The sequence below is a fragment of the Triturus cristatus genome, chromosome 1_2, assembly GCF_964204655.1.
Source record: "Triturus cristatus chromosome 1_2, aTriCri1.1, whole genome shotgun sequence".
NCBI classification, from domain to species: domain Eukaryota; kingdom Metazoa; phylum Chordata; class Amphibia; order Caudata; family Salamandridae; genus Triturus; species Triturus cristatus.
The window spans coordinates 1137260419-1137274599 of NC_140580.1; the positions used below are offsets into that span (position 1 = coordinate 1137260419).

At 45.5% G+C, this 14181-nt stretch overlaps 1 long non-coding RNA gene and 1 pseudogene across 2 annotated transcripts in view; one reads left to right on the forward strand and one right to left on the reverse strand.

Moving 5' to 3' along the window:
- The window catches only part of LOC146868831 (histo-blood group ABO system transferase-like), a 791676-nt pseudogene that overhangs the window by 585070 nt on the left and 192425 nt on the right, over window positions 1–14181 (reverse strand). The gene's annotated exons all lie outside the window — the stretch shown is intronic.
- The window catches only part of LOC146868833 (uncharacterized), a 43230-nt gene continuing 40345 nt past the window's right edge, over window positions 11297–14181 (forward strand). Inside the window, exons 1-2 of the long non-coding RNA XR_014965112.1 lie at window positions 11297–11384; window positions 12086–12160. This is a non-coding gene — a long non-coding RNA (uncharacterized LOC146868833). The remainder of the gene's footprint in view (window positions 11385–12085; window positions 12161–14181) is intronic.

Here is a 14181-nt window from a genome sequence, read left to right on the forward strand (position 1 = left end):
AGCCCGGCTCAAACCAGTTTCGGGGGCCCACCAGCCCCTGAGCTGGGGCGAAGCCGGACAAAGGATAGGGGTGTAACCACCCCCCTCCTGGCTCCACCCATAGGTAGAACCTAGTCACGAGCCAGCCCCTTTTCTTAGAATAAAGGTAGGAGCGAGTCCCCTTCCCAAATTGGATAATCAGGATAATCAGATAATCGGATGACTCCGAATCACAAACTACTTTCCACGAAAGGAACTCTTGACCATTTCTGAAGACTCTCCCTTGTGGCTAAGGAGTAGCCACCCTGCACCAGCAGGCACCACCTAAGCGCTTGCGGTTTGCTGCACGTCTCTCCCACGGACCAAGACTGCCCAGCTCGACGAGACCCGAGTTCCCTGCCATCTCTGACCTTTTACCTACCTCATCAGCCCAGCTGAGAGTCGTAGGTGTGACGAGACCTGCGGGACCGGCTATCTTCAGAAACCTGCACGACGCTTATCTAGCACGCCCACCGAGGGACCCTCGAGTGAGTGCACCTAGGGTTTGAGAAGCCCTAACCCTGAGCAGCTCCAGCATCGAAGTCTGTCTCCCCAGCATCCACGAGATCTGCGTGGGGGCCCTTCCGCTCCTTGCTGTTCACCGCGTTGTCCGACCACTTGCCGACCGGCTTGTGGCCCTCTTCACGACGCTCCAAGATTGTTTTCATCACCGGTCTGGTTGCTCCAGACTGGCTCTTGCTCCCCTTCAACAGAGGAGTACCACGGACCCTCCTGGTCCACTCCCGACGCCATCTTGACTTCCCCGCTTGGGTTGCCACTGCCAAGATCCGCTGCCCCTTCCTGGGCCCAGCATCATCGACAGCAGACACCTTCGGGGGACAGCTCGCCCTCCATCCTGGTCGCCGCCGCGCCTCCTGGTCCGAGGAACAGCCGAGTCCGACGTCACCCACTCACCTGGTCGAGGCGACTTCAGCCGGTACCCTCCTGGTACCCACACGATCGCTGGCTAGCGGTTGAGAACTGAGTCCCCTCTGCTTTCAGGTTTTCTTCATCACCGATCCAGGCTTGGATCTCGCTGAACATCATCACTGGTCGCCTGCCAGCAACTTCTTCTTTCAGGCTCCTGAGACTACACGAGGACTCCAGACATCTTGCCGAACTTCACGCAGCCGCAGCCTCTGGGCTAGGTAACTCGAGCATTTCGGTGCTCCATCGCAGGTTCGCTCTACAAGTGTCCAGTTCCTTTTTCGTTTAGTCCCACTGATCGGTACACTCCGGAATCAGTACCTCCAGACTCTATCCATTCGCATTTCACTGTAAGTGTGGATGGTTTCTCGTGCCCCTCGGGCATTTGTGTAAATTGTGCAACTGAAGTATTTTCCTAAGAGTTTTGTAGTGTGCTTAGCTCCCTGACTCATAAAGAACCAGGGTAGTCTTGTTATAAATAAATATCCTTTTATTTTCATAACAACTTGTGTGGTGTCCTTTCACTTGGTGTTCAAGGGGTATATGTGATGGTAAACAGCTGGCTTAACACGCCCTCTAGAGTTTAGCCTAAGACTGCTTGTATCCACGCTACTAGGATAGCTGGTCTATAAGGTTGACTTACAACCAATCATCAATAAGGGTCATTTGGAATGATACACAGTGATCACTAGAATAGTGAGCACTACATATCAGGCCAACTTCTCACAGGGAGATTCTGCAATTATTAATTATTGATTGGCTTATGCTAACTCACTATTGTTTCTGGAAGTTTTCAGAAGTTCCGACTGACATCTTTTGAGCCCCATTGTCTTAGAATTGGGATTATTTCCTTTATGGAACGCGCTGTTTGCAAATTATGAAGCTTTGTGCTAACCTAATTTTCCTGTTATCAATTCTGTAACCTGATTGATACCTGACTACTGAATGAAGAGTCAGATTCTTAAATTTTGATTGGAAAATAAATCCCTTTAAAACTGCTTATAACTCTCATTATTGGCTAAAATGTTTATTTGCAATTTATGAATTGCTCATGTTTATGTAGAAGCTCCCTGGTCATAAACGGTGGCAAAGATCCATTGACCTTTAGCGGCAATCAGGGTAACGGCAATCAGAGGTAATGGTGTTACATTTCCTAGATTTTCCAAAGCGAGATTACCGTGGGATTACCGCTGCAACAGCTGCATCCAGTCCATCGAAGAAGGAGCGCTCCTCTGAGCTACTTTGAGAACCTGTTAGTCGAGGCGACGGCCAAGGTTTTGAGGGAGAACTGATCCAAGGGTCTGACTCGAATTTTAGATCCTGTGCAAGCCAAGCCCTGAAAATGTTTGCGACGTAAATCATGCAACAAACATCAGGCAAAATAGGATACATTTGCTTCAAAATTAAGAAATGTGTATTTTTATAACGTGTGAAGTTTTGACATTAATACGCCACATTATACCACTCAAGTGAGAAGTACTCACAATTAGTGCACTCAGAGTTAAGGCAGTTGTCATGTTTTTTTAAAACATATTTTATTTCTTTTGGTATGCATTCGCATTATACTATTGTGTAAATTGTACTTTACATTACATATTTTCATATTAACATGTACATATTCTTACATAGTACAATCCATCTACCTAAGTTTATCCGTACATTCAGTCTTAATGTTCCCCCCCATCTTCCCTCACCTCCCCCTTCCGCGCCCTCACTGCGGGTCATCAGATGATCTTGTCCTCGCTCAGATGTCACACCTCGTGTTGTCTCTTGTGGGGTTGCTCATTGTTCGGAAGTCGCTCCTGGTCTGGTACCATCCTTTGATTCCTGTTATCCTAAGTATTTGGTTTTACGGGTTCCTTTAGTGACCATAACATCACAGTAATGACATCAAAATTTGTGAGTTCAGAAAATGACCATCAGTCTATGATACACGTCACATTACCGAGGAGTGGGTGATGGCTAAACTGTAAGACGTCTTACTGTGGCCCGGTAAAGTAGTGCAGCAGAAGAGGACAGTTAGCCTCATAAATCCAGCCCTGCCCTGTCTTTACTTGTGGCCGGAAGTAGTCTCCAGAACTATCCTTGGCTTGTTCTACTGCTCTGTGCTTTACTTCCATCCAGTGCTCCCACTTCCGGCCTGCTGCGTACCAGACCTTCCCAGCGTCATCCTTCTTGACTCCAGCCTCACAGGGAGTGCCAACTGCTGTCTGCTGCACCCCTAAGAGCAAAGGGTGGGGCCAGGAAGGAGAAGAGAAGTAAGGCAAGGATGGAAGAGAGAAGGCAGGCAAGAAAGGAGCAATAAGAGGGTCAAGAGAGAAAGGAGGAATGCCAACATATCTGGATATCATTGTGCGCAGTATGCATTAAAAGCAGGGCCACTGGAATCATGCGATTGTGCGGTCGCAGCGATTTTACCGTAATTATAGACTTGCCACATACTCCATCATCTGCTGCATAATCTGCAGAATTTAACAAAAAGATGTTTTGTTTCTAGATTAAACGGTTCAAAAGTTACTAAAAATGCAGCAGCATGTGTTGCCGCCCAGTGGAAGGCCTTTTGAAAAGGTCGACTGGTGACATTTCGGTTGCTTTTTCGCTATATTTGGGTATCGAACTGGTACTAATGAGGTGCACCCAATGCTCAGACAGTGTTAATAAGTGTAAAAAGTACAAAATAATGAAGCAATACTATTAAAAAAATGTGCTGCATCATGTTACATAATTTGCCAGCCCTGCCGCATAATTTGCCCCTCTCTTGCCGCATGATTCCAGTGGGCTTGATTAAAGGTTAAGGATCTATACCATATCATGAAAAACGTGTTGTCAATTTCACCACTTTCCTGTTTTTTAAATTCTTTTGGGGTGAACTGGCCACCCACACCCTGTTGCAGGGGTTCGGCTCCATCACTGTCCGTGCAGGTTCCGTGCAGTATGTGAGGGGGTGGGGGAGGCGTGCAGCCAATGTTATGTTATTTTGTATCGCAGGAGGCCTGCGTGACCCCAGCCTCTGATGTACGATCTCAGTTTTGCAGAATGCTGCTCAAGCTATCAGTGTGCTTTGCTCATACTTTTCTGTTCCCTCTCACACATCCCTGTGTGAGTTGCTGCATAGGCGGCTTCTTGCCCTGTCCCCGGGCAGAGAAGGCTGCCCTTCCGGGAAGGAACTAGGGTTACCAAGGACATTTGGCATCCTCCCCACACAGAGCTCTCTTCTCTCCTGATACTATAGTCTCTAGTTATTGCCAATTAGGGTTGAGTCATTCAGGGAAGAAATCTAATCCAAAGTAGAGCTCACTCTCGCCTTTTTAGGTCTCGCCTGAGCCAGCGCATGCGCTGTGCTCTGGCGAGACTTTTAGTAAGGGCTCCAGAAAATGCTACCACTGTGGCCTAGAGCTTGCGTGCATGTGCGTGGGCACGAGCTTACGAGCAGAGGCTTTCCTAGTAATGCTCATTAAGCGCCTGGCTCCCAGCGTGCGATTACTTTCACTTAGGCGGCCGTCAATGCTTGTTACCAATGGTGATGGTCCTTTTTTCTTTAAAGACCTAGTTAATTGCTGTTGCCCGCCACCCCGCCCCAGGCTGCTTTGCTAACATTTTCTCGGACACGGTAGGTAAATCCCTGTCTGCATAATTTAAATACGGTAGGAAAGGAATTAATTAATTGCATACGCTCACATCATGATTTTGCTTCTTTGATGGTTTTCGCACCTCACACCACGCTAGTCAGGGTGACAGTACAACAACTTTAGTAGGACATTTCATTTGCAGCTACGTATAGGTCGTGAATATATTTCAGTGGCTGGTACAACGTAGAGAGGAGGGTAATATTTGCTTGTATCCCAACTATCAATATTCTCCACTGAGACTAAAACAAAGCAGTTTAATTTTTCACTGTGCATCTCAAAAACATTACCTGGCGCATTTATAATGTCAGGTACAGCAGGAAAGAAAAGTAGATACAAATGTGTAAAATATATTTTACTATCTGGTGGACTTTCATGTTTATCAAGCGACGATTTTTTTCTGTCCTCAGAAATCTCTCCTCCCACGGAGTTTCTGCTTCACCATCAGAAAACGTAATAAAAATTCTGAATATCAGTGAAATAACTTCATGGACCACCAACCACATTTGTTACCATTTGGTTACAGCTAATGCAAAATCTTTTTTTCATTTTTACCCCCCCCAAAAAACTCGTATTTACAGGATTCCTTTACTGCAACAAACCTTCATAAAAAAATGAGTCATCCGTGACAACCTTGTTGTTCTAAGTTTCTTTTTATAATTTGTTGCCTCTGGGAAGTTTCAAAGGTTAGCCAGTTCACAGTCACCACCTGTAGCAGACCTTCGCAGGGCTGTGCAGGACCCATTCTGGCTGTAATGAAGAAGTTCATGGATGGACGGTGCCCCCATGCTGCTGACGTCCTTATCTCGCTTCAGTTGCCCGTAACAGGCGTGACCTACTCCCACCAGGTGGTCTTTGTGTGAAAGATCTGCCTGTCACCCTGTTTTATGACCTGCACCTGCACCTCCCCCAGCCCTTTGCTCGGCTTTAATACATTATACATGCCCCGTGTCAGTAACCAATATATCTGTCAGTGGTTCGGTAATGAGACCAATTTGCCAGGTCACCCAATCCTGGCTCTCCAGGAGACAAAATGGCGTATGCTTCGGGTATGTCTATGCAGACACCAAGTTCTTCGATTGTAAGCGGTCAGTGTCAAGAAAGCGGCAGAACCCCGTAGTGTCTTATAATTAAAAAATTCTAGCACGCAAAAATATGCGAACAGGTTGCGGCTAATATATGTACGTCCTTTTAGTGGGTGTTGCTGTGGAGTCTAAAAGCAACCAGTAAATAACATCTATTTATTGTCCTAGACTGCCTGTATAGTTGCTTAATGGTACATTCACAATTAATATTATGCTATAGGCTATACAATAAAGACAACAAGCACTGGCATAGCCAATAAGTCTCGCTTTTGGGATCTTAAAAGTGTTTAGCCATGCAACAGCTGTTGTTGCACCAAGAATATTGTGCTGCATAACTAAATACTTATAAGGTCCAAAAAGCGAGACCTATTGGCTATGCCAATGCTTGTTTACCTTTCCGGACATTTGTATTTCTCCATTTGTTTGCTACCACTCTGCTACATGTATGCCCACTCCGCCTCGCAGGTGGTAAACCTTTGCTGCTTGAGGGTGAGCGGGGGTCTACCAGGGTGTGACCTAAGTCTTCGGCATCCCAAGCTGGTCTCTGGACATTAGCAGAGGCTGTTTTCAGTTTCTTTACTAGTGGCGTAGCGGGGGGGGATGAGTTTTGGGGGCCGCAGCAGCACTTTTACCCTCAACGACATCTGTCTCCCCGCCGCTACCCCCAACCGCAGGGTCCTCCATGGACAGCAAAAGGTCCAGCTGTGCCACTGTATCCTGACCAGGCATGAGCATGCAGCTTCAGGCAGTGGCGGCTCCTCCGCTAAGGCGGAGGAGCGTCGCCCACTGCTTCTTGCAGTGGAAACAAAGAAAAAATAAAATGATAATAACTATACGTTATTATCATTTTATTTTACCTGCTGCGGTGTCTCTGCGGCGGCCGGGGCGGGTCAGATATGCTGTGCTCTCACAGCCGGGGGAGGTGTGCTGAGCACTATGCGCATGAATGTTCCATGCCGGCTGCATTACAGTCTGCATGGGGAACATGCCGAGGCCCCCATTCCCTGGCTTAGCGCCAAAACAAGGTACTCAGACCAATCACAATGCTGCATTGCATCATTGTGATTGGCTATCGGGAGGCTGGGAGCCGGGTGCTTCCTGCTTCCTTTGCAGACAAGAAGGCAGGAAGAGGACGCAGGAGAGGCGGCGGTGGCTGGCCAGCAGGGCGGCCGGCAGGTGTTTTTAAATTTTGTTGTTGTTTTCAAACCCCGTCCTCTCCCCTCCCCCTCCCCCTCGTCTCCCTTCCCTGCCCCACTGCTGCTTCCCGGCAGCAGCCGTGCCTGGCTTCAGCTATGTGAATATGTGAAAGAGCCAAAATCCTTTCGCATTTTTTGCACTTTTTAACCATCCTTGAGTACTTCCATGAATATTAACTATGAAGAAATATAATACTAGACTAGTGCCTTGCTCTTTATTTTTAATTAGGGTAGGAGACCCCCAGAATAAAAATGTTGTTTACTTAGGCACTCCAAACTCTATTTTAACTCACTCCATCTACACAATACTGGCCCCACACCCGCACTTCACCATACGGCATTTGGATAAAAAGATCTTCGCCAAAGAGCCCCTAATTTTAGGGAGCCCGTCGGGTATTGCACCGCCGACCCGACGAGGAGCAGCCCAGATGATGAAGCATGACACCTGCAAAGGTGTGTGAGGGCATTATTATCCAAAATTTTGGATTCCCAATATTTTTCCATAATATTGGAATCATGGGATCCGTGTCTCTTGTGACTCTTTAATTTCCGACCTATAAGGAACAGCCTAATCTCTTCTTGACAAATGTTTGTGCGGGCATTCTTTTGTGCTGGACCTCCTGCTCTTGATTGAGCAGCAAAAGCCCCTCTTGTCCCCCTCTCTATTGTTTTCAGTTCTCTGCACGGTTACAACCCGTGGGACTTTAATTTTTGGTGGGTGAATCTTTTTCAATCCCCCTTTTTCCTTCTTTCGAATCTCACTACATTTGAGTGATTCTTTTTATATTCAATCTCCTTCCAGACCTTACCCTACCCTCCTAGCCATGGAGGGCCAGGGTCTAAGTTATGGAGATGAACAGGCAGCAGAGATTTTAAGGACACCCTCTCTTTTAACGGCTGTCAATGATGATGCAACAGGAAGCCAATTAGAAGACTGGCAGTCCTTATCTGCCATGAAGAGGGAATGGGTGAAAATCACCCTCCATGGTGCTTTAATGACTGAATATCTCAGGGCCAACATTTCACCTAACGGCCTTGTAGTTAAAAACTTTCCCAGGATTTTCTGGGAGGACGGCCAATTTAAGATCGAATGATCACAGATCTCTTGGAAATGTACCAGGGACCTTTTGATTTTAATTATCAATACAGCCAAGAGACTTGCCGACGATCTATTGACCCGAATCCAAACAGCTGAAAGTAGTTTAAAGAGCAGTGCACCTGGCCCTAGCTTTCAAACCAAACTATCAGAACTGAATAATGAGATTGCAGAACATCAAGAATATCTAATGAAGCAGAAAGTTACAAAGCTTCAAAAAGACATTAAGCGTTTTGATAAGGAAAAGGTATACCCATACCTGAAGGCGGACTTTATACCGTCTGGTACAAGTTACCTCTCAGACACTAGCTCCAACTTGACCAGGAGAGGTTCTTCGAGCAACAGTGATTCTAGCGGAGACAATTGGCAACCTAACCAGTTTAGGAGAGGCGGGAGGCAAGGTTACAACACCTTTCCCCCACCACTACAATACCAGGGACCTGCATTTTGGCAATACCCCCTTTTTCCGCAAGGCCCACCTCAATTCGCACCCCCAGGCATGAGCCAGCCTTTTTTAGGCAGAGGTTGGGGCAGAGGGCGAGGGCGAAAAAGAAGGAGTCAGCAAGAAAAACGGGTCCAATGGGAGGATCCACAGCAGAGGGTATACGAGACCCGGAGCCACACGAACAACAAAAAAAGACCCTAGTGGTCAATCTGTCTCCTAGAGTACTCAACAACATGGAAGAAGAAGCACTAGAGAAAGGCCTAGGCTTTGTCCCCACACCACGAGTTGACCTTTTTAAACAAACATGCAAATTACATCGATTTTTTTCGCAAACTACGCCTAAAAGCATTTTTTGATGGTAAAGAGTACCAACAGGATGATGACTCAGGGCTACATAACCCTTCCACCTTCACCCCTAGCAATGGGATGATACCCAATGAAGTGATTACTTATGAGCAAGCTGTCCTCAAAGAGGTGAAAGCTTTGGCTATCTCGAAACCCTTTAACAACATGCCGAAGAGAGAGCTGCAGGCAATAGAATCCTTAGCCAATGACCCAACCATTACAATTAAACAAGCAGATAAGGGTGGAGCGACAGTGATAATGGCCACCAATGACTATGACACCGAGTGCCTCAGGCAATTAAGTAACAGGAATTACTATACCCCTATTGCCAGTAACCCTACCAAACACCTCACTAGTATCATCACAGGCATGGTAGACTCAGCCGAAAATCAAGGTTGGCTGAGCAAGAAGGAGGCTATGTTCCTTATCAAAAAGGACCCTAAGACCCCCTATTTTTACATCCTTCCAAAGATTCATAAGGGGACAACCCCAGTGCCAGGGAGACCCATTGTTTCTGGAATCGACTCGGTTTTAGAACCACTATCATAGTTTTGTGATCACTTTCTTCAACCCCTGGTAAAACTGGTACCCTCATATCTACAGGACACCACAGATGTCCTACGTTTACTGGAACTGGCACATGAGATAGACTTCCTCGTGACCCTCGATGTAGAGGCGCTCTACACGAACATCCCACAGAGGGCCACCCTTGAGGTCATTGAGGAGGTTTTGTACGCGGCTACTTGGGAATCTTTGACACCTCCCTCCTTCATCTTGGAGTGTGCCACATTGGCCTTAACTGAAACTTTCTTTGAATTTAAGGGCCAACTCTACCACCAGACACAATGTACTTCCATGGGGAGTATCTTTGCTCCGAGTCTGGCCTGCCTCTATATGGCAGCCTTTAAGAGACAACACATTCACCATGATTCCAACCCATACAATAAGAATATTTTGGTATGAAAACGCTTCATTGATGACATCTTGATTTTTTGGAAAGGCAATTCAGAAACTTACAGAGACTTCTTTGTTTGGATTAATGATCTTAATCCTTTTCTGAATTTTACCATCACTTCCTCACCCACTGATATTGCATTCCTAGACCTCACAATCAAAATTGAGGGGGGACTTTTAGCCACTACCATGTACAGAAAAAGTACTGATCGGAACAGTCTACTTCACTTCAATAGCTACCAACCTAATGCTCTTAAAGAAAACCTGCCCTTTGGCCAATTTTTAAGAATAAGAAGGAACTGTAGCACAGTTAATGAATATAAGGCTGAATCTGAGATACTGACCAGAAACTTGACATTAAGAGACTACCCGCAAAGGAGTATTTCACTTGCACGGAAGCGAGCGTGTAACAACAACAGAGAGGCTCTTTTAGAACCCAGGGACAAAGGCATGACTGAACAAGAGACACTCACTTGTGTCACAACCTTCACACCCATTTCGAACAAACTCACTAAGGTGTTAAAGAAACACTGGAGCATACTGAACACGGGGGCTTTACACCTAGAACAACCACGGTTTGCGTTCAAATGCTCAAGAAACCTGAAAGACATATTGATCAACACCAGACCAAAACAAATGGTCACCAACAGACAGGGGACGCTTTGGCAACTACCAACTGTTGTCGGCCATTACCCCTGTGGCACTTGTACGGCCTGAGCCTTTACCTCAATACATAAGACGATCACGTTGAACGAGACGTTCACTTGGGAAATGAGAACACACACAAACTGTAACACAGCGAATTGTATTTATCTACTGACTTGCCCCTTTTTTCTTTACTATGTGGGTATGACCACTCGTCCAATTAAGGTACGGATCTCAGAACATCGCAGCAATTTTCGCTGCCGTAAAAACAACACCAAAATGTGCATCCACTTCTTGGAAAAAGCCCACTCTCCGGACTCCCTTAAATGGGTGGTCCTGGAAGCTTCACAGAACTCGTCAAAATCCAAGCTATTTACTAAGCAACGAAGATGGATACACCGGTTATCCTCACACGTCAGTGGGTTGAATGACGATATCCCTTGGAGCTCCATTAAAACCAAAATGTCCAGTTGTTCCAAGCGCCCCTATCCCCTTATCTGACTTAGCCTTATGGTCCTTACTCATAGCTGAGTGCTGAGAGTCCACCATCACAATAATACTGTGGTTTTATCTCACATGATATATTCCCATTAAGGTTTCCATATTTTATGTTCTTATCAATAAACAGAGTTGTTTTCATTCATGAGCACCACGAACATTATCGCCATACAATTCTCTGTTTCACCCCGTTATAAAATATGTCATTATAAAATATGTCATTATAAAATATGTCATTCTGAATTACCGGCGAATCTTTATCGCCACAAACCGCTCTTTATTGGCTTTGCGCACCTCCAATACTTCAATTATTTCATTTGAGTATTTGCCAACATATATTACCCCTTGCATTTCATTTACTTATTACCATTACAAGATGGCCGCCGCAATCAACTTTGCATGAGATCAACTACAAACCCTGCATTATAACACCACAGCCCGGGTCACGTGGTTTCTCGAACAGTGAAAAACCAAGGAGGGACTGACTCAAACACCTCCCGGACCCGGTGGACAGGGAAGGTCGAGCAGCCAGCATAACGAGAATCATCTGTGAGTAAATACTGCGAGTTCTGCTTCTCTGACTCCCAAACTACTGACTACTTGTAATTCTCGCCGAAACCAGCCTTTTCTTGATTATATTTAATCAACCCTTCCAATTTAGAATAGAGTATGCATTCACTGTCTCTGTATATCTCCGATTGTCTAGTTTGATCCGCATGAGCACCAGAGTGTAAATACACACTATATTTCCTTTTTTCCCCCCCTCGCTTCTGTGAGTAAGACTGCGAGCTTCACCTTTTCGACTCCCGAACTACTGACCACTTGTAGTTCTTGCCGATACCGGCGTTTTCTTGATTACATGTGATCGATCCCTCTAACTATGTATAGAGTATGTTTTCACTATCTCTGAACAACTCCGATTATTGAGTTTGATCGGCACGAGCACCCGAGGTTAACTACACACGAGTTTTCCTTCCCTCGCTTTTCCCTTCCCCACACTATTCTTTTACTAGATAGCTTAGACTCCAAACATCTACTTGATATCACAAGCGAGACAATTTATTTCACAAACCCCTTAACATTTCCCAGGACATAAGCCATTGTTAACATCAGTGTTAAGGGAGTGAGTCATTGTTTCTCCTTCCACCTCCTATAGAGATTAAGGTGAAACCAACTATTGCCGCTCTTTGAGGTCTTTCGTTAACCTGTTTAAGACAGCTACTTCTACAATAAACTATCTGTTTGTTTAGCCTCAACAATATAGGAGTCTTGCGTTATGCATATACCACCGGCTACTGATGATGCCTGGGATTTTACTGAATAGGGTGAGTACCCTTTATTATTTCTGCTGCTGCATCATGGTTTTTCCACAGGGGCTTAGAGTCACATTAGCTCACTGTGGAGTTTTACCACTGGTTCACTTTTAAATGTTTATTTTAGCGCGACAACAAACACTACACGTGTGCTAATGATGAGGAATTAGAGTCACTCTGAGATTGTACCTAGGTTGATTATGTTCTGTTTTCACAATGATAAGATTTCATACAATTCTTTCTCCCTTAACAGGTAGATCCAGACACATTAGCCTAGAAGCACTTTCACTGTGAGTAGAAAAATTACCACGGAATTTATGTGTAGAGAGTCATCTATTCCACTGGTCCTGAAGAATCGCCCGGATATTCATCCATTAGCGAGAAACATGTTGACCCACACCCGATAGAACAAGGATAAACACTAGATGAGACATTACACTCAGACTAGTGCCTTGCTCTTAATTTTTAATTGGAGTAGGAGACCCCCAGAATAAAAATTTAGTTTACTTCGGCACTCCCAACTCTATTTTAACTCACTCCATCTACACAATACTGGCCCCACACCCGCACTTCACCATACGGCATTTGGATAAAAAGATCTTCGCCAAAGAGCCCCTAACTTTAGGGAGCCCGTCGGGTATTGCACCGCCGACCCGACAAGGAGCAGCCCAGATGATGAAGCATGACACCTGCAAAGGTGTGTGAGGGCATTATTATCCGAAATTTTGTATTCCCAATATTTTTCCATAATATTGGAATCATGGGATCCTTATCTCTCGTGACTCTTTAATTTCCGACCTATAAGGAACAGCCTAATCTCTTCTTGACAAATGTTCAGAGGGGAAACACAGTGGCTGCAGAATTTTGCAAGTACATGGTCAGTGCAGCACCAGAACCGTTGTGAGAAACCGAGGGCCCGATGTACAACGTTTTTTGCGTGCGCAAATGGGTTTTGGGCGTTTCAAGGGCGTCCCTTTCTAATAGCGACTCCTTAAGCTATGTAAGAGTGTTTTGCAACCGTAATTGCGGTTGCCAAACACTCACAGTTTGCCACCCTTCTCAGAAGGGGGGTAAAGCACTTGCAAGCAGGAAGGGGTCCCCAGGGGACCCCTTCCCATTTGTGAATGCATGCGCAAATATTTTCCCTTAAAAACTTAAACTGAAAAGTTTCATTTTTATGAAGGAGAGTTAGCAAATCAGAGGAGCTGGGGATGCAGTGATAAAGGCCTCGAATGAGGTGGCCCGCTGTGTTATGAATAATCTGCAGCCTCGTAGTTATGTAAAGAGACAGGCACAAAAGGATGGGGTCCAGTTCCTAATTTGTAAACAAATAAGTGCCTGGACCCTCGTCAGAAGGCCGCTGTAGCTTGCTCCACCTGTCGCCCCTGCCAATGACCGTAACAACACAACTAGTAACCATCACACTCTTACAAGTATCACAGTTCTGACTATACCAGGCCCCCAAAGCTATAAGAATGAACTGGGCAGCAGTTATTGATTAATTTTAAGTATATTGAACTAATAAACAACTGTTGTTGTGTTCATCTCTAAATTACAAACCGCGCCATCAAGTGGCACACTGTCACAAGAGCTGATGTTGACAATTAAGTGCTGGTGTTGAGCACCGGAAAGCGCCTGCTCAAATTAAGCACTGATAGTCCGGTCTAGAAGGAAGCATCAACTGGACTTCTGTCATCCAACAAGCCACGTGAAGTTCAGGATAACCTTGTGGAGCGTTTTCATGCATTCATCCATCGAACTCTGGACCAGGAGGATGAAGGTGATGAACTCGTCAAAAAGACAGTTAAAAAAACCGAACAGAAATTTTTGGGTGTGGGTGCATCTAAATGTAGAGGCCAACAAACAGAACCCCAGCTTTGAACTGAACTCAGCTCTCCCTCTTCTAGACAAACACCACAGAGCCACAGTTGTGAAAACTGAACTACACTCTTGCACCCGATTATCATTGGGGTGGTGATAATTTGGGTGTAGCCAGTGTAAAGGAGTAGCCAAGCAAACATATCAGCTCATCA